This window comes from Suncus etruscus, chromosome 1, assembly GCF_024139225.1.
Source record: "Suncus etruscus isolate mSunEtr1 chromosome 1, mSunEtr1.pri.cur, whole genome shotgun sequence".
In the NCBI taxonomy this organism is placed as follows: domain Eukaryota; kingdom Metazoa; phylum Chordata; class Mammalia; order Eulipotyphla; family Soricidae; genus Suncus; species Suncus etruscus.
The window spans coordinates 146,783,274-146,810,108 of NC_064848.1; the positions used below are offsets into that span (position 1 = coordinate 146,783,274).

Consider the following 26,835-nt stretch of genomic DNA (forward strand, 5'->3'; position numbering starts at 1 on the left):
TTCTAGGCACTTCCTCTTTCCCCTTCTGTATGCTCAGATTTAATTGTCAGTTCATAACAGTTTTCTATCTGAGATGTAAGCTTCTCAGTTGGTGATTAGCACATACACACATATATACACACCTGAAAACACCCTAAAATGTAAGGTTTATTTATAGTTTAAAAGGTGACTAATTTTAGGGGCAAGAGAAAGCTTTCATTCCCATTGAGCATGGATTAAGCATATGCTGAGCCATGTAGGAATTCCAGGTTCAGCTCCTGGCACTGCATGAACCCAGAGTTCCTCTGGAAATAGCCCACAAGCACAAATCTAGGAGTAGCTCTTTGCACCACTAGGTGCCCCCCCCCAATAAAAAAGCCCAACTGATTTTAGAGATTGCTACAGTATAAATGTGGTAATAGCATTTCAGGTAACAATAAGCTCTACTAAATTTATGAACTTATTTATTTAAAAATGTTGGAAAAAATTTGGAGGGTATTTTAGGTTTGTGTTAAAGGAAATCATGCATGTCCCGTTGGCTTTTTTACTTAAAGGATCAATGGTGTGGCAAAGAAAAACAAAGGTTGTTTTGCCATTTTATTTCCTAGATTAATTTCTAATGGGAAGTTAATACCACTAATCTATTTCTTCAGGATACTAAAATCTGGCATCCATTAAACCCAAAAGAAACAATATTATAGAATATTATAGAATTATGTAGGTTTATGAATGAATATGGATTCCTCTGCATCAAGACTAATACTTGTCTAACTTTAGAGGATCAATAGTTGATAGGGAAATGATAACTATTTAATAACAGCTTGTGAAAACAGGGAAGAAGACAAGAGCCAAGATCAAGTCAGATCAAGGGTCAAGGAGAAAAGTGAACTGAATCAACTTCTCAGGGCAGAAAAAAAAAATAAAGGTTTGGAACATAAGCAGAGTTTGTATTAGATTGGAAATTTGCACTGCTATTCTTTTCGAAGCTAAGCAAGAAAGCCAGCAAGATAAAACAACTGCAAGTCCTAGGCTGAGGAGAATAAAAACCTGAATACTCACTCACTCTCTCTCTCTCTCTCTCTCTCTCTCTCTCTCTCTCTCTCTCTCTCTCTCTCTCTCTCTCTCTCTCTCTCTCTCTCTCTCTCTCTCGCTGAGGAGAATAAAAACCTGAATACTCTCTCTCTCTCTCTCTCTCTCTCTCTCTCTCTCTCTGTCTTTAGTACAAAACTTTAGGAGGGGCAGAGAAATAGTACAACAGGTTAAAAACTTTCCTTGCATGCTGTAACAGTAGTTTAATCCCTGACTCCCATATGGTCTCCCAAAGCCCATCAGGACGGATCCCTGAGAGCACAGCCAGAAGTAAGCCCTGAGGACTTCTGGTGTTTTCCAGAAAAGCAAAACAACAGTAATACATCTTTAGTATGGTTATGATGCATCTTTGAAAATACTGGAAGGGAAATTCAATAAAATATCTTAAAATACTTCTAAAACAATTACTAAAGTGATCATCCTCAATAGATCCAGAAAAGGTGACCCATTGTGGTACCAGAGATTCCTATCTTGAATAAGAATGAGATAAAGTTAGAATGTTGTCCTAAAAAGTATGGTAAAGAGTTTAAAAATACAAAACATCTATGGTCAATATGACAGCCTACATTAGAATGCTGCTTAATGTTTAAATGCTTAAGTTTAAATAATCAAATGTAAGAAATTAAATGTAATCAATATTTACCTAATAGTACAAATCAGGAGATATATTTATAGAAAGACAAAAAACTGGTCAACCTTTCTGATTACTCTTTTAGTTATCAGTGTTTGGAGTCTGTCACACTGAAAATCTGATATATTTGGCAGCAATCATTTTACACTACAGTTAGAAACTAGATATTTCAGATCTATAATAATAAAATGACTAGGAAAAAGTTTTAAAGATGTCATTCTTATATTTACAATTTTGCTCATTCCTCAAGAAGCTGACCAAAAAAATTGTAATTTTAACCAATATGATGTTTTCATTGGCAAGTAAAAGTAAAGAAAAGAAATTCTCTACACAACTCCATAACATAGTCACTGACCTGTTGTCAAAGTTATCCTAGGCAGGCAGCAGTGAGCTGTTGTAAAGATTTACAGTTATTCTCTCTTAAATTCAAATCCCAATGCTGCTTTGATCTTCTGAATTACTGAAGTTAGCTTTCTGGTTTTGCACAGTGCTCAATTCCTTTAATCCTAGAAGATGGCATTACTTATAATAGGTGACTTCTAGGGCCAAGCTAGACTTAAAAATGAATTACCAAACTGTCTATGTCAACTCTCCCTTATTCCTTTTATTATCTTTTGAGCATCTTTAGCTAAAAAAAACTCCATTCAATCATCTATCTTCTGACTTATCATAACACTCTAAAGATTAGTTATTAATAAGATTAGCTGTTAGTATATCTTCATAATGGATTGCAGTTTATGTCAAGCCTCTACCCTTTCTGTGATGGAAAAGTAAGCATAGCATAAAATACTGCAATCTATCACGACTCTTTGGAGTATTTTACAGTGAGGAGAAGCAGAAATAAGTGGAAAACAACCACATTTCTTTTACATGACTGACAACCAACCAGGACTTCACTGAGCTTCCTTCATCTTAATTGGGAGCAGAAAGAGGGCATATCACCAGAGCGTTCACTTTACTATCCCTGATCTTGATGATCCTTCTTATTTGGGTCTTCAAAGAATTTACTTGACTCCAATAAGCATCAGCCAATACTCACATAATGAAACTTTTATTGCAGGAAGCAAATGGAACTTACAAGTTATAACTAAGCAATAAAGAACCAGCCAGTTCCTAGACTGATAGCAGATTGAACACACACTTTTCTCTCATCAGAATCCCTACAAAATTATAGTATGTGGGCTTTTTTAAAAGATCCAAACCAATGTGAAAGGAGAGAAAAAGGAGAAAATAGTAACAGATGAAGCAGATGGAAAATTGCTTAAGTGACTCGAGGCTGCCATAGAGTCCAATCTTAAACCTTGGGTGGGCTGGATGAGAATCAACACAATTTGTACTGCAATACCCTCAGGAAATTGGCAAAGCTGGCAGCATCAGGTGCCTCAGAAATGGAGAATAAATAGGCGTAGCTCAAACAAGGAGCATTGGTTATAGGTTCTACCTTCCCTGCTGGCAGCTGCAGTTAGCAAATAGAAAATGGAGGTCAACTGTTGATATATGCATTTCACACTATATACTGCCCATTGTCCTCAAGAGTCAGAGGAGTGAGGCCATGTTAGAGAGGAATATTCAAGAAAACTCATTCCATCTAAACACATTTCTACCTGAGATTAGAACCCTCTAACACCCTGCCAAATGCTCCATATAAGTGAGTTGTAACCTCACCACCAGCTCATTTAGGCATGTGCTCATGTGCACTCTCGGATAAGATGCCAAGTGATTATTCAGAGAAACTTTTCAACTCTATATAAAAAAATTTCTTTTTCAGTCTTCATCTAAAAAAGGTTTCTTTACAGGGAAATTTGATTTTGCTCCTTAGTTTTATAAAAGTATCAATATATGGTTGTATGATTCTTATTCAAAATATTAGTATATAATTAAAGTAAACAGGTGTATATATATATGCATTTATTTATATCTATGTGTATATTTGTTATCTAGCTAGACATATGTATATGTACATATATGTCAAAACATAGTTATTGAATAAGAAAGAGGTGAGGAGCACTTGCATTGCATAAGGCTGACCCCAATTCAATTCCAGGCTCCAAAGATTATTCCCCATATAGTGACCAGAGTAAATACTGAGTCCAGAGCCAGGAGTAAGCATAGACACAGGGGTCCTCAAACTTTTTAAACAGGGGGCCAGTTCACTGTCCCTCAGACCATTGGAGGGTCTGACTATAGTAAAAACAAAACTTATAAACGAATTCTTATGCACAATGCATATATCTTATTTTGCAATGAAGAAACAAAACAGATACAAATACAATATGTGGCCCGCAGGCCATAGTTTGAGGACCACTGGTAGAGCAACGCTGGGTATAATGCCAAAACCAAAGAGGAAGAAAGAAAGGAATGAGAAGTATGTTTGATGTCTTAATTTGAGTGGCAAGTATGTGGATGTCTGTTTTACTATAAATCTTTTAAATTTAGTCATATTATATACATACAAATGTACAAACATAATACGTGCATATTTCTATCTATAAATTAAGAGTTGTGTATACAAATGTGTATATATTTGCATACATATTCCTATACAAACATATTTATACTTACATACACACTGAAATGAACATATGTGTATAAGGCATTTCAGAATGAAAAATATGCAATACCAACTCTTTATGGAAACTAATATTTTTTCAGTACTGGAGTTTGAATGCAGGGCCTTACAAATGCAAATCATACATTCAACTACCATATTACATCTCCAACCCTTAGAAACTGATTTTTTAAATAATACTTATGATAAAGCTGATTGCTTATATTGAAGAGAGAGTCTTGAAAACTTTTAAAAGGTTGAGCTGTGAAGATAGCATGGACGTAGGGTGTTTGCCTTGCATGCAGAAGGTCAGTGGTTCTAATCCCGGCATCCCATGTGGTCCCCTGAGCCTGCCAGGAGCGATTTCTGAGCGGAGAGCCAGGAGTCACCCCTGAGTGTTGCCAGGTGTGACCCAACCCCTCCCCCCCAAAAAAGTTTTAAAAGTTCAAACACATGGGCTAGAGACAGAGGAGGAGGAGGTAAAGATCTTATCTTGCATGTGGCTGACTCTGGTTCTTTATGGTCCCTCTGAGTACTTCCAGGGTTGCTCTTGAGCACAGAACTATGAAGAGTTTCAGAGTATAACTGGATGTTTTCTCAAAGTAACCAACAAAAAATATTAACATCATTACAGCTAAAAGGTAGAGAATTATTCTTTTACTACCAAGAGAAATGCCCCTGAAAGGGCACATTTCTCTGTAATCCATTTCCAGCTCTAGACACAATGCAAATATACAGTCATAATCTCCAGTTATCAGAGCAAGCACATTTACTACCTGGGTGTTTATATGCTAGACAACTTGATAAACTGCCTTATTAAGGCTTTAGAGGTCTCTAGAGCAACACAAACTGCTCTGACCTCTCCAGGTCAGAACCATTTTGAGCACCTGAAATGTGGTCAGATTTTATATTCATTTTAATTAAAGTTTAACTTACCATAAGTAGTCATATTACAGTTTAGGTTCTAAGGAACCAAAAACTTTAGTCTCCTTAATACAGATGCCATATCTGTCAAAAGCATCCAGGTTATGTCTTGCTGTTTTAGCCATACCTGCCAGTGCTTGGGGCTTACTTCAGGGATCACTCCTGGTGGAGCGGAAGGGAGGCTTATGGAATGCTGGGCATATCAGCTGCATAGAAGGCAAAAGTGCTACCTACTATAATGTTGCTCTGGTCCGAGTTTTATCTTTCTACATGTAAGGCTCAACACACAAAACAGCATTTCTCTTTGCCCTTACTCACCTAGACTAATATGTTTCCTAATTCCTTCATAAATTCTAGTAATAGTAATTTCTGTCTGGATAAAAGCACAATTATTGCCCTTACTCTTTCTTACCAGTGGTTTTATATTCACTAGTCTACTCCTCTTCTTATCAAGAAAAGCTTTCAGGTGCTTACAGGGTATACATTGAGAATAAATGGGGGAAAATGACTCAAGGATTCATACCAGAGCACCTGAAATTTGAGTATAAAATCTGAGCTAATTTGATAGTCAGTTATTGAATGTTTGTGCCCCAATTCTAGTTCCTAACTCCAAATGCATGATACGCATTTGAGATGTGGCCACTGAGAAGTCAACAGAATTAGATAAAGTCATGACAGTGGGGCCCTCAGAATGACATTAGTGCCTTTACAGGAAAGACTGCAGAGTCTTCTTTCTTTCCTCTCCAGGTAATAACATAATATGAATATAATATGAATGTCTGAAAATCCTGAAGCAGGCTCTCACCAGATATTAACTCTGTTAGTACTCTGATTTGGATTTTGCAGTTTTCTGGTAAACCACCCAGGATATGATATTTTGTTACTATGGCAGGCTGAACTGAAAAGTACATGAAAAAGGTTTGACAAACAGGTACAAATACAGGCAATTTCAGAGCTAACTACTCATCCTTAGCCCTGAGACAAGTAAGCCACTAATTACTTCTTCCCACTCAAAGCATGAGTCCTACTTAGCATGACCTTCAGCCAGATTCATCTTGTGTCCACTAGCCATGATTCCATATTTCTTTTTATATAAATTCCTCAGAACCTAGAATGTGACCAAACAAGCAAGTTGAAAAATGCATAATAAATTTCATAGGTGTACACACTAAATTTTGTGTTTAAATAAAATCCAACAAATCATGCTAATTAATTTGTCTCCTGTACTTAAAGGTATGTCTACTTAAACTCATTATGCAAATTTATGCCAAGCAGCACATAAATTAACACTATACTACTTCAGTTAACTCAAATTCTTTTAGCAACCCATTCACAATGTACTCTTTCATCTATAAGAGTCTTCTAAAGTGTATTTGCACTAAAAAAGAAAATATACAAAACAAACTTCATAAAATACCATATTTTCCGGCATATAAGATGACCGGGCATATAAGACGACCCCCTAATTTTACAATTAAAACATAGGTTTAGGCCTATATTCACTGTATCAGACAGAACGTTCCTGTGCTCCAACTGTATGTACCACAGTGAGCCAATCACAACAAGCAAAAGTTCAGAGGTTATACTGTAATAGACTTCCTCTCTGACTCTGGCCAATCTGAGCAAGCTTTTTACACTGTAGATTCGGTACAGAACATTGTATAATTTGCATATAAAAGGCCTGCTTGGATTGGCTGAGTTAGAGAGGCAGTCCGAACAGCCTTGCAGAGATTGTTGCAGGATAGAGTTGGAAAATTTGTTTTGTGGCAATATCCAGACGATTTTCGTTTTGCGGCATATAGAAACATTTTTCTGGATATACTTGGCGTATAAGACGACCCCCAATTTTCGGTTGACTTTTTTTTTGTTTCAAAAGTCGTCTTATACACCGGAAAATACAGTATGTATTTTACGACCAATAAAATGAAGAGTCAGGTAACAGACCAAGCTCAGGAACCTAACAAAGGGAATTTAATTGTCTCTAACTTGAAAAAAGTTCATATAGGCTATTTGTGAAAAGTATCTAGAGATTTTGTTGTTGTTTGGGGGGGGGTTAACAGTTCAATACATCCAAAGATGTGGTGCTGCTCATGCCCCTTCAGGGCAAAGGATTATTTGGGATACTTCAGAGATGTTTGGGATCTCCAAGATCCCACTCAAAAGGGTTAAGGGGCCTCCAGGACTGTGAAGGACAATGTTGTCTAGGAAAAAAAATATACTTACACCCTAACAGCTTAGAGTTTTGAGGCAGTTTAAAAATTGTTTTTCCAACATTAAAAGTATGATGCAAAACATATTTGAGTAATTTCCCTACTTATCTGATGGAAAACAAAATGACTTTATTACAGGGGTGACTTCCTCCCTCCCTTCCTTTATCTTTCCCTGGCTGCCTCCCTCCCTTCTTTCCTTCCTTTCTTCCTACCTTCCCTTTCTTCTACACATCAATTGCAGAAAAAGAAAAGGCATTGAATTATATGAAAATATGAGGTTTGTAAAACCAAAGGTTTCTTGATTTAGTAAATGAGTTTCTTTAATTAGACTCAGCCTTAGTGTCTCTGAGAGAGAGGAACAATAGGTTAGTTACAATCATTTTCTTACATAATAAATCAGAGTCCCACTCTAGAAAAGCCAGTAATGCCTAGTACAGATCTTTGGTGTATGTACTCTGGGAGTCTGATGGAGAATTTTGACGTGGGTTGCCAGAGCTTATGCTCTATTCACATGATATAACATAAAAATTAAGCCTGGGTGAGTCAATCTGACCGAACAGCAAAAATGGTACTAATGATTATATGAAATAAAGTAAAGAATAAGAAGGAAGAAGAAAAATATAAAAAGGGTAGGGAATGGAAATATAAGAAAAAGCAGAAAGATGGCATAGGGAAGAGAATAAAATAACTTGCATTAACATAAGGAATGCACCTGTTCTGTTGAATTATTTCATCTCTGCCACACTCCTAAGAGGTAGATGACATCCTTCCTGTTTTTAAAATGAGGAAACTAAGTCTCAGAAGAAAAAAAAAAAGATGTAAATGTCACAGCTATGAAAAGGAGCACAGATTTAAGTCGATGGTTTATGTTTTCATTTATTTTCATTTGTTTTTTAACAAGTATCCCCTCATCTTATCTCTTCCTACTTCCCAGCAAACTTCCCATCAAAATTGGGCCATCTTATCTTTTCCTACTTCCCATCAAACTTGGGCCATACAGAGATTGTCATTTCCATTAAATTGTAACACTAAACTCACAGAGGTAAAGTCAAAACTCAGAGACAGGGTGACTAAGAGGTAAATCTAGAATTATTTGACTTATCTGATGAGACCAAAACCAGGGCGAAGAGAGATGCAGGGAGGAGAAATCTGACTCAGACAATCACAAATAAGGCAACTTGAAAGTGCAAGTCAAGTCAAACCTACTATCAAGAACATATTTGCAGAAGTTAATGATTTTGATTCTTCCTACTCCTCCACCTTCCTAATACGTCAGAATTTGAGAAACTAATAGAATTGACTGTGTCAAAACCATTGAGTTTGCTTTAAATTGTGTGCAATTTAGAGATCATAAAATTAAGCCATGACTAGCTTTGTAAAAAAATGCAAATACAAAACTTAAAGTATATTCATCATTATGAGGATGATGGAGATAACAACACATTATACCTTAATCAAACTTGTGATAAAAAACATGCACTTTGTTTTACTATTAAAATTACTGCAATAGAATTTCTGATATTGAGATGATGAACTAATTGACAACAAAAACTAAACATAAAATGTATACTCTCACTTGGGGTATAAAAAGTTCATTATGTCAGATACACAATATATTCAAAAGTACTTCCATGAGTTTTGGATAGAGTATTTACAAAAATCTAGCTTCAGTCTTGTTAACATTTGACAGTACTAATCTGGCAATTTTTGCTATAACTGGTATTCCCAAATCGTTTAATGTTCCCAACCCTTGGAAAATAATTTTTGGTAAAAAACATAATTATACATGTATTTTGATCATTTCGATTTTCTGATGAATTTATCTTGCCACCAATGATCATTCAATATTGTCTGTGCAGGCTTATATGTAAAGAGAGTGTGTCTGAATTTCTGAAGACCAAATTGAATCAATGTCTATAGAACATGTAGTGTCTGCAAAGTGACCCAATCTTCACTCCTATCAGCCTTCTTACATTAATCACTTTTTTAAGTACTGTATTTTTATTATATCTTATTTAAACACCATGATTACAAACATGACTGTAGTTGGGTTTCAGTCACAAAAAGAACACCCCCCCTTCACCAGTGCAACATTCTCATCACCAATGCCCCCATCTCCCTCCAACCACACCCCCTGCCTATGTTCAAGACAGGTATTCTACTTCTCTCATTCATTAACATTGTCATGGTCGCTGTTAGTATATCATTTCTCTAACTGCACTCACCCATCTTTGTGGTGAGCTTCATATCGTGAGTCAGTCCTTTTGGCCCTCATTTCTGGGCATTATTACAATAATGTCTTTTATTTTTCTTAAAACCCAAAGATAAGTGAGACTATTTTGTGTGTGTGTGTGTCTCTCTCTTCCTCTGACTTATTTCATCCAGCATAATAGTTTCCATGTCCATCCATATATAGGAAAATTTTCATGACTTCATCTCTCCTGATGGCTACATAATATTCTATTGTGTATATGTACCAGTTTCTTTAGCCATTCATCTGTTGAAGGGGATCTTGGTTGTTTCCAGAGTCTGTCTATTAATAAATAGTGCTGCGATGAATATAGGTGTGAGGAAGAGATTTTTGTATTGCATTTTTGTGTTCCTAGGGTATATCCTTAGGAGTTAAGTACCATATTTTTTGCTCTATAAGATGCACCTGACCATAAGATGCAAGAGAAAAAGAAGAAAAAAAACTCTAAAGCAAACATAAATGCGAGATGCCATCAGAAGATGGTTGGTGGGAACAACCAGCCTGTGAGGTCAAAGTGTATTTACAATATGCTGGTCCACAGCTGGTTAAACACATTTACCTAATTTTTTTCTTAATATCAGAAAATTTTAAAAAATGTTTAAATACTTGGGCTTCAGCTCCAGGTGGTATTCACTCCATAAGATACAGACATTTCCCCCATATTTTTTGGGTGAAAAAAAGAGTGTTTTATGGTATGAAAAATATGGTAATTTTCAAATGTACTGAGCATTAAGAAATCCTCCAATCAATTACCATAGGACAAATGTGAAAATGGTTATTGTTATACTAAAATTTTTTGTATTTTCTTAACATAACATTTAAATTTATTAACATTGTTTATTCCCAACATCCACTATCTTTCTTAGCAATTTTTACACAATAAATCAACAGCATAAAAAGGTATAAAAACAAACCAACAGTATAAAAAATGTTTACTATAATAGAGAATGAATAAAGAAAGAAAGGTCAGTTGAGTTTGGTGATAACATTTTAGATACAATACTCAAAAAAATAATTCATGAAAGAAATAGATCTATGACAGAGAATATAACGAAATGAAAAGACACAGTTTAGGGGCCAGAGTGGTGGTGCTAGAGGTAAGGCATCTGCCTTGCAAGTGCTAGCCTAGGACAGACCATGTTTCGATCCCCCAGCATCCCATGTGGTCCCCCCAATCCAGGAGTGATTTCTGAGCACATAGCCAGGAGTAACCCTTGAGCATCAATGGGTGTGGCCCAAAAACAAAAACAAAAACAGAAAAGACACCGTTTTTTTTTTTTTTTGGTTTTTGGGCCACACCCAGTGATGCTCAGGGGTTACTCCTGGCTATGCGCTCAGAAGTCGCTCCTGGCTTGGGGGACCATATGGGACACCGGGGGATCGAACTGCGGTCCGTCCAAGGCTAGCGCAGGCAAGGCAGGCACCTTACCTCTAGCGCCACCGCCCGGCCCCTAAAAGACACAGTTTTGAAATAAATCTTTTAAAGACACATATGTTACAAGACTGGTATTCAAAATATGAAAGTTAAATGGAGCATAAAATATTTGAAGACATCTTACCAAAGATATGTAGATATCAAAAAGCATATGATGAATATTGAGATGTAAATTAAAATGAGATAACACTATAAGTCTATTAACAAACATTTAAAATAGAAAAACTGACACCAGTTTTTAGGCAAAAATGAAGCAACAACAATAAAAAGTTAAAGCTACAAGACCTTTCATTTGGTTCCAGTGGGACTATAAAATGATAGTGCCATTTTGGAAGATTTTTTGACAACTTTTCACAAAATGAAACAAACTGTTACAGAAAATGAAACAAATCAATAACTTAGTTTTGACCTAAATGAATTGAAATCATATTCCACAATATATTAAACCTGAATACTTATGGCATCATGTAATTGTCAACTCTTGAAGGTAACCAAGATAGTTTCCGAGTGCGTAAACAAAAAGCATTGACCATTCAAGCTCTGAAAATACAATGAAAAAACTTTAATACATAGAATGTTCCACAGAAGTCAAACTGAAAAGGAAAGGCCACATACTGCAAGATTCCAGCTACATGACACTATTTAAAAAAAAAGGTAAAGTTATGGACATATTGAAATGATCTATGGTTGCAAGAGAGAAAGCCAAATGAATAGGCAGGTCAATAAAACTATCCTGTATGTCTAGTGAATACATAAAATAAAGTAAATGGAGACCCAGAAAACTATAGAACACAAAGTGAACTCTATTACAAAGACCTGGCTTAAAGATTCAGATTAACTCACCAATGATAGTAAATGCACTACAGTACAGTCAAATGTAAATATGGAAAACGGAGTACATGCAGTGTATAAAACTAAGCTCTTTCTGCTTAATTTTTTACATTTTTCTGTCAACCTGAAAATGTACTAAGCAATGGTCTACCAATTATTTAAGACAACAGTAACTACAGATAGGCACTTGACTGATATTAGAAAACAATGACATCTGGGTGAAATAACTTTCACCTATTTTCTCATTCATAGTGTTCACACTTTACAGGAAGTCAACTGGTTGATGAGAGGGAAACAATAAAAAATAAAAGGAGAAGTAGGGGACAAGAGGAATGCAGCAAAGCCCCAGGGAAAAGAGGAGGGAACAAAGGGAATCTTTCTGTTTTACCTCATTAGTTTCAAATGTGTCAGGCTTCTCTAAAATGAAATTCTGACTAGTTGCCTGACAATAATTAAACAGAATGAGTTGGCAGTTATTTCACGATATAAGTTCATTGTACAACAACCTATCATCATTATCTGTCCATACACACCTAGGACAATGTTAGCTTTCAAAAGAAAACACTGAGAACTTTCTTCCTTACTGTGCAATGCTAAGGTTTGCCAAAGGTTTCTCAGCCTCTGGCTCTTTGATTAAGAGATTTTCACTCCCTAAACTTGAGTTAAATTGGATCCTGTCCATTGTCCATCCAAAATGTCAACCACAAGATAAAAGTAAGCTCTGTCATATTTGTTGGTATTTGGAAGTGCTGAAAACTAGCAGGTTATTTACAGATCTGAGTTTTTATTCCAGATTTGCCTTTCCTCCAGAGTATTCTTTCCTGAAAGTATTCCAGAAAATATGCAACTCACTTTTGTTTTAATATCCTTAAGTGCTGTAAAATTTATAAACCTGATAGCAATTGATGATATCAAATTAATTAAATTTGAAAAATTGCACACAGTTAATAAAAGGAGTTGTGACAAAGTGTTTTTCAGGTATAAAGTTATTCATTCACTCATTCCACATATTTTAAAATTGTTAAAGGTATTAGTGTTATAAGTTTTGAATGCAATGTTTATTGAAACACAATAATAGCTGGGAAGCATGAATGGCATACAAATATTCTATTGTATTGAGATCTCATATATCTAATAACCACATATATATTGTATATAATATATAATAATGCATTCAAGAGACGGTCAATTGTCCTCATGCTATAAATACTCTCTGAGGAAGGTCTTTCAAGAAAAGAACATACAGTAAGTTGACAGGCTAAATTAGAAGAGGGTGAAGAGGCAGAGAAATTATGAAAGTGGCATGAAACCATTATGAATGATAAATATCATTATGCCACTTATAAATGCTGAGAAAGGTAGATTATAACACCTAAATATAACAACAGAAAGGAGTTGTGTTACTAAGTTAGAATGATAGTAAAGGAAAAACTGAGGAGAAACTACTGTTTATAATGTCTTTGATCATATTTATTTCTTGATAAAGCAATATTGGTCCATAACATTATTTTACTCCCAGACACCATGAAGTCCAAAGCAACAAGATCAGCAGAAGAGAAAAAAAACAGTCAATAAAAGATCTTTTTCTTCTTGTCTTTACTACAGATGGAAAACCAAATCTAGAACAAGAGATATTAAAGAAAAATATCTCTTCAACAAGAAAAGTTGGGCAGAGAATATAACCCAACTATAGCTTATGTGTATAAAATTATATGAATTGTCCCTGCTTCTTATGAATTTGACTTGTACATATTACAGTGATAATGCAGAGAAAAGTGTGGGCAAAAGGCCCAAATGCCTCTTTCTCTGCATAAATAATAGAAATCACAGCTCAGATCAAACATCTATATAAAACCATCTTCCTCGGCATGAAAGTTTATTGACAAGGATATAAAAATCCATTTTAATGAAAGACATTTCATATCAATGATGGTTGATATTGTTACAGCTTTCCTTGAGATGGAATTCTAGTACTACTGAATGATTTATTCATTTCCAGTTTAAATGAGAGAGATATGAGTAAATCACCAGAATACCTCTTGACAAGGGACACTGAGAAACAATAAAATCTTTTCTAGGTATCTTCACTAGAAAATTATATTCGAAAAATTCTAGAACAGAACCACCACTGATAATTTACTACCAGCGCTCTAGTATTTGGAAGAGAATGATCAAATTTTTTACTGATGATAAAATTATTTTATTGTTATAATAAATTCTTAATTGAACAACCATGAGATAGAAAGTTTCAAAGTTGTTCATGAATTTCAGTCATACAATATCCAACACCCTTCAGCAAAGCATATTTCCTACCAAAAATGATTCCTTTTTGCCCGACTCATTTTTGCTCAACATTATACTTTCCATATTCATACAGATATAAGCAAATTTTATTACTTCATTTTTCCTAATAGCTGTGTCATATTCCATTGTGTTAATGTATGACAGTTTCTTTATCAGGCACTTGGTTTGTTTCCAGATTCTGGCTAATGTAAGTAGTCCTTCAATGAACATAGGTTTGCATAGGGCTTTTCTGTATTATGTTTTGGTGCCCCTAGGGGATATTCCTAAGAGCAATATTGCTGGTTATTATGGGAGTTCGATTTCTAGTTTTTTTGTTTGTTTGTTTTGAGAGAATGTCCCATCTATAAATGAGAATGCCTTTCTACACTCAAATGGGCCAGGACTAGCTGTTCTTGTTCTTTATGATGTGTTCCCATCTCTGTGGTATAAGAGGATATTTCATTGTTGTTTTGATTTGCATCTCCCTGATGATTAATAATGTGGAACATTTTTATGTGCTTTTGGGCCATCTGTATTTTTTCCTTGAAGTTTCTGTTCATCTTTTCTTTCCATTTTTGGATGGGGTTAGATGATATTTTTTCTAGTAGCTCTACTAGTACCTTTTATATCTTAGATGTTAACCCTTTATCAGATTGATATGGGGTAAATAATTTCTCTCATTCCATGGGCAGTCTTTGTATTTTGGTCATCATTTCATTTGAGGGTAAGAAGCTTCTTAGTGTAATATAGTCCCATTTGATTATCTTTGTTTCCACTTGTTTGGTCAGTGGTGTTTCATCCTTGAAAGTGCTTTTAGCTTCAATGTCATGGGGAGTTCTGCCTATGCTGTCTTCTATGTACCTTATAGTTTCAGGTCTGACATCAAGATTTTTAGTTCATTTTAACTTGACTTTTGTGCACTACTTTACTTGGGTCACACCAGAAGCACTTGGGGCTTACTCCTAGCCCTGCACTCAGAAATAGCTCCTATTAGGCTCAGGGACCATACGGGATGCTGACAATACCAGGGTCTGTCTGAAGTTGGCCGAGTGCAAGGCAAATGCTCTACCACTGTGCTATTGCTCCAGCCCATTGTGCACAACTTTAAAGAGAGATCTGAATTCACTATTTTTGCATGATGAATTTTCCCCACATCAATTGGGAATTGAGTTTTCCCAATTCAAAATCCATTTGTTGAATAAGCTTTCCTCGCTCCACCTCATATTTCTTGCCCCTTATAATTGCATATAGCTGAGGGTCTGTCTCAGGATAGTCAAGTTTATTTCATTGATCTGAGTGTCTATGTTTATTCCAATATCATGCTGTTTTAATTACTACCACTTTAATAACTATTAAGTTTTTGCTAGTGATGAAGTCTTGGTTCCATTAAATACTGGTATATAAGTACACATTTACTTAATTTGCCAAATAAATGTGAAAATCGAGATAGAATATTATGCTTCTAAGGAAATATTGCTAACAGTACCAATATAAGTAAGTATACATTTATTTAGTTTGCCAAATAAATATGAAAATCAAAACAAAGTATTATGCTTCCAAGAAATATTGATAACAGTACCAAAATGTTAAATATTTAATATGATGGCTGGAAACACTTGTTTTAATCTCTTTCACAATTTCAGTATTTTATAACTCAGGGGTCTCAAACTCGCGGCCCGCGGGCCCTTTGCGGCCCTCCATACAACATTTTGTAGCCTGCAGTCAGCCTTCAAATATTGCAGTATTCGCGATTATTTTCTTACCAAATAATTGCAATAAAAATAGCATTAGTAAGAAAAAATCGCATTAAACATTCACATACCCCGAGCAGTTTCGTTCGGGGTATGCAAATGTTTAATGCGAGTTTTTACGATTTTTTTTCTTACTAATGCGATTTTTTATTGTGAATATTCGGTAAGCAAAATCCATTATGCGGCCCTACCTCACCCCGACTTTGCCTCCTGCGGCACCCAGGTAAACTGAGTTTGAGTCCCCTGTTATAACTCATAGCACTATATATAATGGGTAAAAGGTCACCAGTTATATTCTAGGGGCAAATTCAGTCATGTATCTTTGAATTTTGGAGTTGACTAGATAGAGTAGAAAATAAATGACAAGATTTCCTTAAATCTACTGAAGCAAAAAATTTCATCTAAAAATCTAAGGTAACTCTATTTCTTCTTATTGATGACTCCAGGAGAGTGGAAGTAGGTCTATGATCCAGGAAAAACACTATCTATTAAAATAGATTTTACCAGTTATAAAATATGAACAACCTATAGCTCATATCCAATAACTAGCATATAAGGTTGTAGTCTAAGTGCACTGTCAATAAGTTATAGTCAAGCTAATACATGTTGATCTTGGTAATTTTTAGTTCAGTGTCTTTAGTATTCAATTGAATGAATGTATTGGAGTTGTCTGTGTTAGTGAGGATCATACTCTGCTTTTTTCAATTGACTACACTATTAAGCTACAATTTATGTTATGCATTTAGATGGTCCTACATTTATGTTTTCAATTTTAATTACTCAAATCAGAGAATAATTTGGCTTGTCTAATATTCTGGTCTGAACTGAGCAGTTCTTGGTACATAATTACATGATCCATAAATATAAATGACATGAGTAAATGGATTCAGATTTTGGTCTGTGGGTGGCTCCATCCTGGACTAAATTTAAAAAAAAATCAGATGCTGAGTAACTTAGACAAGATGGTACTTTTTGAATTGATGTGACCAACCCATACTATGATGGAACTAAGATGCTCATTTGTCCAGATGTGGGAGATATTGGCTCTGTTTATGCAGTTCACAACTGGGCCTTTTTCCAGGAAGGAAACTACATATTCAAGCTTTACCCAGAATATAGGATGATATGATCCATTAAGTGAAGCCTTTGTGGATACAACACTAAATGGATCCAAATGTCCCTGAGAAACCATCTGTTGCAACTTCTCTCTTTTTTTTTTTTTTTTTTTGGTTTTTCGGGCCACACCCATTTGATGCTCTGGGGTTACTCCTGGCTAAGCGCTCAGAAATTGCCCCTGGCTCGGGGGGCCATATAGGACGCTGGGGGATCAAACCACGGTCACGATCTTTCCTTGGCTAGCACTTTCAAGGCAGACACCTTACCTCTAGCGCCACCTCGCCGGCCCCATTGTTACAACTTCTCAGTCAACATTTTTCTCCACCCTGTCTGGCCATCTGGGTATCCTCACTCTTCACAGCTGCTTGTCTGTTCTTGGAGTAACCCCAATAAACCTCCTACATTTACATAATAGTATGTGTTTGTTTTCTAGGGATTCCAACTATTATCAAGACCTATGAACCCAAAATCTCTCTTCAAACCCATTTCTAGAGGGGCACAATTATGCCTTAACAAATATGAAGGATTATATACTTTTAATCATGCTTGAATAAGAGATAAAGAACTCAACTATATATGTTTTGTCAGAACCATATAATCCCATGTGAGTTACCTTTCTAAAGGTTCCTTCCATATAATATTGCATGCAGAATTACATGTAAAAATTCTTTGCTAATAATGAAACCTTTGCAAACATTAGATATTATTTACTATTAAATACTGTGGATCTGCAGTGGCTTATCATACTGCTCAGATATTAACATGATTAATGAAAAAAATCTTATAAAAGGGTCTTAGAAAAATATAAAACCTCTAAAAATAAACCAAACTATCATAGGAGTTAATAGCCTATAGCTGTCAGACCAAAAAGTTAAAACAAAATGGACTAAGTTGGTCCATTATTGCATCTGTAGATGTATGCTTCTGTGTGTATACCCATATAATTACTGCCCCCTCCCAAAGGAAAAACATTCATTTAGGCAAAGATTTAAAGATGTATCTGCAATTGCCAAAAGCTAAGTTTTTAACAATGCAAAAAAAGATTAGATATCACTATAATGCTTTTGGCTTTTTTCCTTGTCTCAGACCTAACATCATTAGCTTCTAATAAAGCATACTTCTGAAAATACTTCTTAGTTTCTTGTAAATAAAGCAATACTTAGGATCATAATAGAATTAGAAAATTAAGGGATTTATAATATCAAATAGGATCATCTTTCAGCCTAATACTCATCTGGCATCTGAGATTTTGAAGTTAGAAACAACACACACACACACACACACACACACACACACACATTTATAAGTCAACCCTGCAATAATGAATGTAACATGCTCTGGAATCACATCTTCTACTCTGTAATTTATACATTCACCCATGCTGGACACAGTTGTCACACTAACACAGTGTAGATAGAGCAATGTTCTTTTCTTGGCTTGTACCCAGAAATTTCTCCAGGTATATTTTTAAAAATGCAGTGCAAGGAGCCGTAGAGATAGCATGGAGGTAGGGCATTTGCCTTACATGCAAAAGGACGGTGGTTTGAATCTAAGCATCCCACATGGTCCCCTAAGCCTGCCAGGAGCGATTTCTAAGTATAGAGCCAGAGTGCAGAACCTGAACACTGCCAGGTGTGACCCCCCCCCCAAAAAAATGAGTGCCAACCTTTATAAAATAGAAGCCTAAATCCTATTGAGAAGCTCCTTTGTCAATTTGCCACTAAGGGGCAAAGATACAGTTAGATGAAGCAATTGAGATTGAAAAATATTAGTGATATTAGCCAACTTGAGGAAAAAAAAGCATGATTTTTTAATGTATGTTTTTTTAATATAATGGACAATACTAGAATTTAAAAGCTTCCTTAAGAAAGCATGGCAAGGGGTCGGCAAGGTGGTGCTAGAGGTAAGGTGTCTGCCTTGCAAGCACTAGCCAAGGAAGGACCATGGTTCGATCCCCCGGCATCCCATATGGTCCCCCAAGCCAGGGGCAATTTTTGAGCGCTTAGCCAGGAGTAACCTCTGAGCATCAAATGGGTATGGCCCAAACAAAAAAACAAAAACAAAAAAAAAGAAAGCATGGCAAGATGAAATTTTTTTTGATTTTTTGGTTTTTCAGGCCACACCCATTTGATGCTCAAGGGTTACTCCTGGCTAAACACTCAGAAACTGCCCCTGGCTTGGGGGGACCATATGGGATGCCGGGGTATCAAACCACGGTCCTTCCTTGGCTAGTGCTTGCAAGGCAGACACTTTACCTCTAGCACTACCTCGCCGGCTCCCAGAAGAAATATTTTAACCTATGTAATTTATATAAGCCTAACAAACAATAATAGGTTTTGGGGGGAAATATCTAGCTTAGTCATTGTGCTTAGCATGTAAAGCAAGTGAACCTTAAATATGAGAAGTATATTGCAGAAAGTTATACAAAAAGTTGTTTGATTGTGTTTTCTTTTCTTTTTTTTACATTTTTATTTATTTATTTATTTATTTTTGGTTTTTCGAGCCACACCTATTTGATGCTCAGGGGTTATTCCTGGCTAAGCACTCAGAAATTGCCCCTGGCTTGGGGGGACCATATGGGATGCCGGGGTATCAAACCACAGTCCTTCCTTGGCTAGTGCTTGTAAGGCAGACACCTTACCTCTAGCACCACCTCGCCGGCTCCTGATTGTGTTTTCTTATTCTTATATATTTCATCCCTTTTTTAGTTATTTAAATGATATTTTCCAATAAAATAAGAATGTGCTATTATCTTAGAGTTCCTATCTGAGGAAGAAAAATTTTTAGCAAACCATGATATTTGTGGCTTGCTTTGCTAGTTGACCATATTTGTTTGTCCAATAAATGTGTGCATATGATAATAATATTGTAATAGTAGAAGCATCAGCTTCATCTTTTAATACCAAGTATAGTTTCTGTCATAGCATGGGCGCAAAGAAATTTTGGGAAGCAGAAATGCATCAATAGTGCTCTGCCATTTCAGTATGCTGAGTAAATTCAACTGACATCAAATAGGGAAATTGGAAACTATGGAATAGTAAATGGCACATCTTTTCCCATGTTGAAGATGAATTGGACAGATACTTATAAGCAACAGTGTAAGTAAAAAAATAGTAACCAGAAAGAAGTCAAACCTCACAAAAACATTCTTTAATGAGTTATCAGTATCCTTAAGTTACATGTTTATCAGGTAATTTTTCATATGGTAAGAAGAAAGTTCTTCCGAAGTAATCTAATTTCCAAGCACCAATATATTTTCCAACAACTCCAATATAATCATGAACAAGACAACAGACAAGTTCAGATCGTGGGTATTTAAGGAAACTGGCCAATATTTTTCAAAGCTATCAAGGTGATGAGTAAAGGGAGGAGGAAAGAAGAATAAGAAATTTACCAAAAGAAATGTACAAAAAGGGACCAAAAGAAATCAGAGACAGAGTGCAATATTGTGTCCTAGACTATATCCAGAAGTGAAAAATCTGGAATAATCAATAAGGTAGTATAAATTTCTTTGACAAATTGAACCATGGTGATCCAAAGTGTTTTATAATGAGGAATACGCAGTGAAGAGTATATAGAATCTCTGGGGCTGGAGAAATAGCACAGCAGTGTTTGCCTTGCAAGCAGCCGATCTAGGACCTAAGGTGGTTGGTTTGAATCCCGGTGTCCCATATGGTCCCCAGCGCCTGCCAGGAGCTATTTCTGAGCAGATAGCCAGGAGTAACCCCTGAGCACTGCCGGGTGTGACCCAAAAACCAAAAACCAAAAAAAGAAAAAGTATATAGAATCTGTTTAGTGTCTTAGAAACTCTTCTGTAAACCTAAAATGATTCCCCCAAAAGTTCATTTTAAGAAATTTATAATGAGGAACCAGAGAAATAGTACTAAAGATAAACTGTGTACTTTTCATGTGGGCATTTTCCATGCAAATCCACCACAAATATGGTTCAACAATCCAATCAATGCCCAACCAACACCCAACCAATGTTTCCTGAGAACAGAGTTTGAAGTTAGACTTAGCACCACTAAATGTGACCCCGAAGCAAAACAAAACAAAAAAATTTAAATGCTAGGGTCTAAGGAGATAGCTAAACAAGATAGAAAACATGTTTGCATAGGTGGGCCCCCCAAGTTAGTGAAGGTATCTGGATAACATAGGAGGTAGAGTGCTTATCTTACATGTGTCTGACCTGGGTTCAATTCCTGAAACTCTATCGGATTCCCAAGCCCACCAGAAGTGATCACTGAACATGGAGACAAGTCTTCCCTGAACCTCTAAGGTGTGACCCCTGCAAAAAAATCTATTTATGAATACTGGATTATGTGCCCACGGACTTAAGCAAAGGACTGTATGGGCACTCAGTGTTCATGTCATAGGTTAAACAGATTTCCATCAAGCCTCTAGTGAGTGTAGACTACTACTACTAGTCTTAGTAGTCACCACAAAGTAAATTAGTCAACAATATTGTCCCCATGACTACTTAGTGGTAATTATTCATGCTTTCAATTATATTTTTTGGACATGAGAAAATAATTTGGAGGACAGTATGTGTGGTTTGAAGTGAGCTGCTCCAAACTCTTTCATGCATGGATGCTAGGCCTTCATGGTGGCTAGAATAAGTAGAGTGAGACTCCAAAAACCACAACAATCAGGGCTTTCAATTATATAAAATTTCTAACATGCCAGACTTTACACTTAGTGTCTTAGATATATAGAAATGCTGTTAAGCCTTCACACACTATGAAGTTGCAATTTTAAGTCCTTTTTTAGAGATGAACAACTTGGTTTAGAGAATTTAATTACTTTGCCAAGCTCATATATAACCACAACATTTTTTACTCTTTTGCTAACTCAATAAATTAAGAAAAATAAAAGACAAAACTTCTACTAGGAAGAATGCTTAAATATCTCATTAAAGCACAATCCTAATGTTATTAGAATTAATCAGAAAATAATATGTTGATTTATTATATATTAAATTGTTGAGTATTATAAGCACCCATATTATTTTCACTGTATTACAATTGTATATCTTACATAATAAAATGTGTATTATATTTGATATATGTGTTGCTGAGCACTATCTAATATCTAATGAATATTAATGCCTCAAAAACTATAAGCTACCTCTATTTTCAATTAGCTCCAAATTGAATTTATAGATCAAATTATATTTTAGATTCAGACTAGTATAAATTTAAAAAATGCAGAGTAATTAAACTTACTCTTACTCAAATAAATATACATTATTTCCCTGAAAAAGTCCCAATATATATTTCATCCTTTTAACACTATTTACCATAAGGTCATACCAACCCCTCTTTTTTATGAAGCTTCAGCTTGTGATGGCAAGACTTGCTTCCCAGTTTATAAGTTGTTTTATTGAAAACAAAATCTTTTTTTTTTTTATTTAATCACCATGTTTTCAACAATTTTCATACTGGGGTTTCAGTCAGAATGTACACCACTCTTTACAAATGTGATCTTCACACCGCAATGTACCCCATTTTTCTCCCCTACCCCAAACTCCTGCCTGTCTCTCAGACAGGCATTCTCTTTCTCTCACTACCACTGTCATGGTAGTTGTCATTGTGTAGTGGTTTGTAGTGGCATAGGTCCTTCACCTCTTCAATTAAGTTGACACCAAGGTATTTGAGATTCTGTGGTACTACTGAGAATGGAATTGTTTTTATTAATTTTTATTTCTTCTTTATTATTATTTGAATATAAAAATGCCATTGATTTTTTGCATCAATTTTGTAGCCTGTAACTTAGTTATGCAAATCTATTGTTTGTAGGAGCTTTTTGGTAGAGTCTTTAGGGTTTTCTAAATATATCATCATGTCATCTGCAAACAATGAGAACTTGAATTTTTCCTTTCTATCTGGATGCCCTAGATAACATTTTCTTGCCTAATTGCTATAGCAATTCCTTCTAGTATGTTGAATAGGTGTGGCAAGAGGGGGCAGCCTGCCTTGTGTCAGATTTTAGAAGAAAGGCATTTAGTTTATCTTCATTGATTGTAATATTAACCATGGGCTTAAGATAAGTGGCCTTGCTATATTGAGAAATATTCCTTCCATTCCCATCTTGTTGATAGTTTTTATCATGAATAGGTGTTGGAACTTGTCAAATGTTTTCTCTTCATCTATTTATATGACCATATGGTTTTTATTTTTCCTTTTGTTGATATGATGTATTACATTGATTGCCTTGCAATAGGTTAAACCATCCTTGCATATCTGGGATCAATTCTGCTTGGTCATGGTGTATGACCTTCTTCATAAGATGTTGGATCCTTTTGCTAGGATTTTGTTGAAGATCTTTGCATCTGTGTTCATCTAGGATATTGGTCTGTAGTTTTGGCACTATTTTGAATAGGAGTGGTGAGAGAGGGCAGCTTTGTCTTGTACCATATTTTTATTTATAGATTTGCAAGCACTTATCAGAAAGGAAGAAGAGGCCTACATAAAAAGCTTAATGAAACAGATTGCAAATTACAAAATGATCAACAAAGAAAAAACAAAAATAGGTAGGCAAAAGAAAATAACAAAGCTTAGAGCAGAAATTAATGAAGTGAAAACCAAAAAAAAAAAAAAACGGTGAAAGATCAACAAAAGTTAAAGTTAGTTCTTTGAAAAAATAAAACAAGATTGAGATCCAGAGTGATAAAACACAGTGATAAGGCCTTTACCTTGCACTCGACCAACATAGGACAGACCCCTGTTCAAATCCTGGCATCCCATATGGTTCCCCGAGCCTGCCAGAAGCAACTTCTGAGTCCAGAGCCACTCAGAAGCACCACTGAACACCAGGTGCTCAGTCACCAGGTGACCCAAAAACAAAAACAAAATTAAAACTAAAAAAAGATTGATAAAACACTAGCAAAACTCACAATGAAACGAAGAGAGACTTAATAAACTGAATTAGTAATGAAAAGGGGGAGATAACTAGAGATACTACAGAGATTCAAAGGGTAATCAGAGATTACTTTGAGAAACTCTCTGCCACAAAACATGAGAACCTGAATAAATTGATAAATTCTTGGACTCTTATAATCTTGCACAGTTAAACCAGGATGGGTCTCTTTAGAGACCCATCACTACTAAGGACATTAAAAGAATAATCAAGTCTTCCCAAAAATGAAAGCCCAGGCCCAGATGGATTCACTAACGAATTCGTTCAAACTTTTTTAGAGGAACTACTACCAATCCTTTTCAGGCTTTTTCATGAAATTGAAGAATCAGGAACACTCCCAAATAGTTTTTATGAAGCTAACATCATCCTGATACCAAAACCAGATAGAGATGTTTCAAGAAAAGAAAACTACAGACCAATATCCCTGATGAACACAGATGCAAAGATCCTCAACAAAATTCCAGCAAATAGAATCCAGCACCTCATCAAGAAGGTCATAAAACAAGACCAAGTAGGTTTCATTCCAGGAATGCAAGGATGGCTTTGCATATATAAATCAAAAAACATAGTATACCATATCAACAACAACAAAAAGACATTTGATAAAGTCCAACACCCATTCTTGATAAAATCTCTCATCAAGATGGGAAAGGAGGGGGCGGGGCACAGGAAAAAAAAAGATGGGAACGGAAGGAACTTTTCTCAATATAGTCAAGGCCATTTACCATAAACCAATGGCAAATATTATTCTCAATGGAGATAAACTAAAAGCCTTTCCTCTAAAATATGGTACATGTTGTTATTTTAGAAGGGATTTTCACACAATGTTAAATAAATAGAAGGGATATGAGAAATACTGGGACTGATATAGTTATTTTTCTCTGTACTAAAGCAGGCAAGGTCACTAGAAGGACTGCCATCCTATAATCATGGATGGAATCCTACCTTACAGATGAATAAAGATATTGTTAGATAAATAAAAAGATATTAGGGCTTATAATCTAAGATGAATTCTGAACCAAACAAATGAGCAGATATTATTAAATAGTCATGGCATATAGCCACATACTGCATGGATGAATCACTTAGTATATTATTAAAAAAAAAGGAACCTTATTTTCTTTAAGCTCAGTAGCAGTACTATTCTTGTTTATTTTTGAATGTTGAGCATAAAGACGGTTCTCTTTTTTTCTCCTCCTTATATGCAAATTAGAGTAAGTCCAAGAGTTCTATCAGCTCAATGTATTGTTTGTATATATATATATATATATATAGGTACATACATATATATGTCATTTAATGCTTCCCAAATAACATGCATATTTTGTCATGTACACCACACACAGATTGAACTGGCTTTGCCTTAAACAACTTGAACTTAGTTTTACTGTAAACCTATAATAAGGTATCAGATAGGCAATGGGGGAGAGTGATTAAGAGATCAATAACCTCGAGGGGGAAAATTTGTGGAACAGTGACAAGTCAGAAGCATTATAGTTTTATTAGAACATTATCACTGCACTCTAAGGAGAATGACTGTGTTGGCCACTTTTACTCCTTTTTTCTTTCTCCTCTTCTCTGCTGCTTTTACTTATAACTGAAATATTGTTCTCTTTAAACTTTAATCTTTAGAGTAAAATGATTGAATTATTTCTTTAATAGTTACTTTGATGTTTAGACCTTGATGACATTGCTAAATTTATTGGACTTATTTTAAGCCTCCTCCCACTTCAAGTTTAATATAAGAAGTTTCTTACAGGGACTTAAAATCATAAAAAAAATATGATGAATAAAATACTTGCCAGGAAAAAGTAGCCTTTTCTAAAAACCAAACCACAGTCAATTCTTAGTATGTTAGATAAATAATGCCACAGAAAAGATAGTACAGATCATTTAAATCTATAAATAAAGCTGAAATTTCATTTCAGCAAAAAGTTTCAAACATTTCCTCATTCCTAATGGATATGTGGGGGAATTAAATTGCAAAAAGAATCCATTCTTTTTAAATTTTTTTGAAAATTATAAGCTATTTGCTTATAAATTTGAAAGAGGAAAAAATATAAAGCTCTTTTTTTGTAAAATAGTCTCTAAAAGTCAACGTACTTCCCACTATATCTAGATTTCCTATTGAAAACATTATTTGCCCATCACATTGTAGTTTTAATTATGTCTTATACTGGTCTATCATTCATAATCTCATCTATATTTGAAAATATAAGCTGTTACTATAGAGAAAAGAAAATACAGGAATTTAAGGAATTATTTCTCCCAAACTGCAAATTTTCCCACCAAAAATTTGATAGTGGAGAATTAGAAGGCTGGGGAACAATGAAAGAGTACTAATGCTTGAGAAAATAAGCTCACAGAGGTGAGGAAGTCAAACAGAAGAGAGAATGAAGAAGGCAAAAATACCATACAAAATCCCCAGTAGAAACTGAGCTACCAAGATAGGCCTGGCTCACTCCTATCTCCAGGTCCCAAATGGAATCACCCATCCAGTATTGTCACTGTTTCTCACAATTTCTATGCATGAAATTGCATTCCAGATCATCGATATAAGAAACTGAGCACACAGTCCCTCCATTATTCCAGCCAGTTTTAACTATTTACCTTCCTGTATCTGCTGACAGATCTATATTCAGATGTAATTTGGGGTTTTAGTTTATGAAATCTCTGATTCTGTGCAATTCTCCTTTATTACTAATGGCATTGTTGCCTACCCATATGCACTAATGCTAATCTTTTTTATTTTTGTTTTTGTTTTGGGGCCACATCTGTTGATGCTCAGGGGTTACTCCTGGCTATGCGCTCAGAAATTGCTCCTGGCTAGGAGAGACCATATGGGATGCCAGGGGATCGAACCACAGTC

General features: G+C 35.4%; 1 protein-coding gene across 1 annotated transcript in view; it reads right to left on the bottom strand.

Annotated features, from left to right (window-relative positions):
- Positions 1-26,835, bottom strand: part of DGKI (diacylglycerol kinase iota) — a 503,984-nt gene that overhangs the window by 94,943 nt on the left and 382,206 nt on the right. The window lies entirely within an intron of this gene.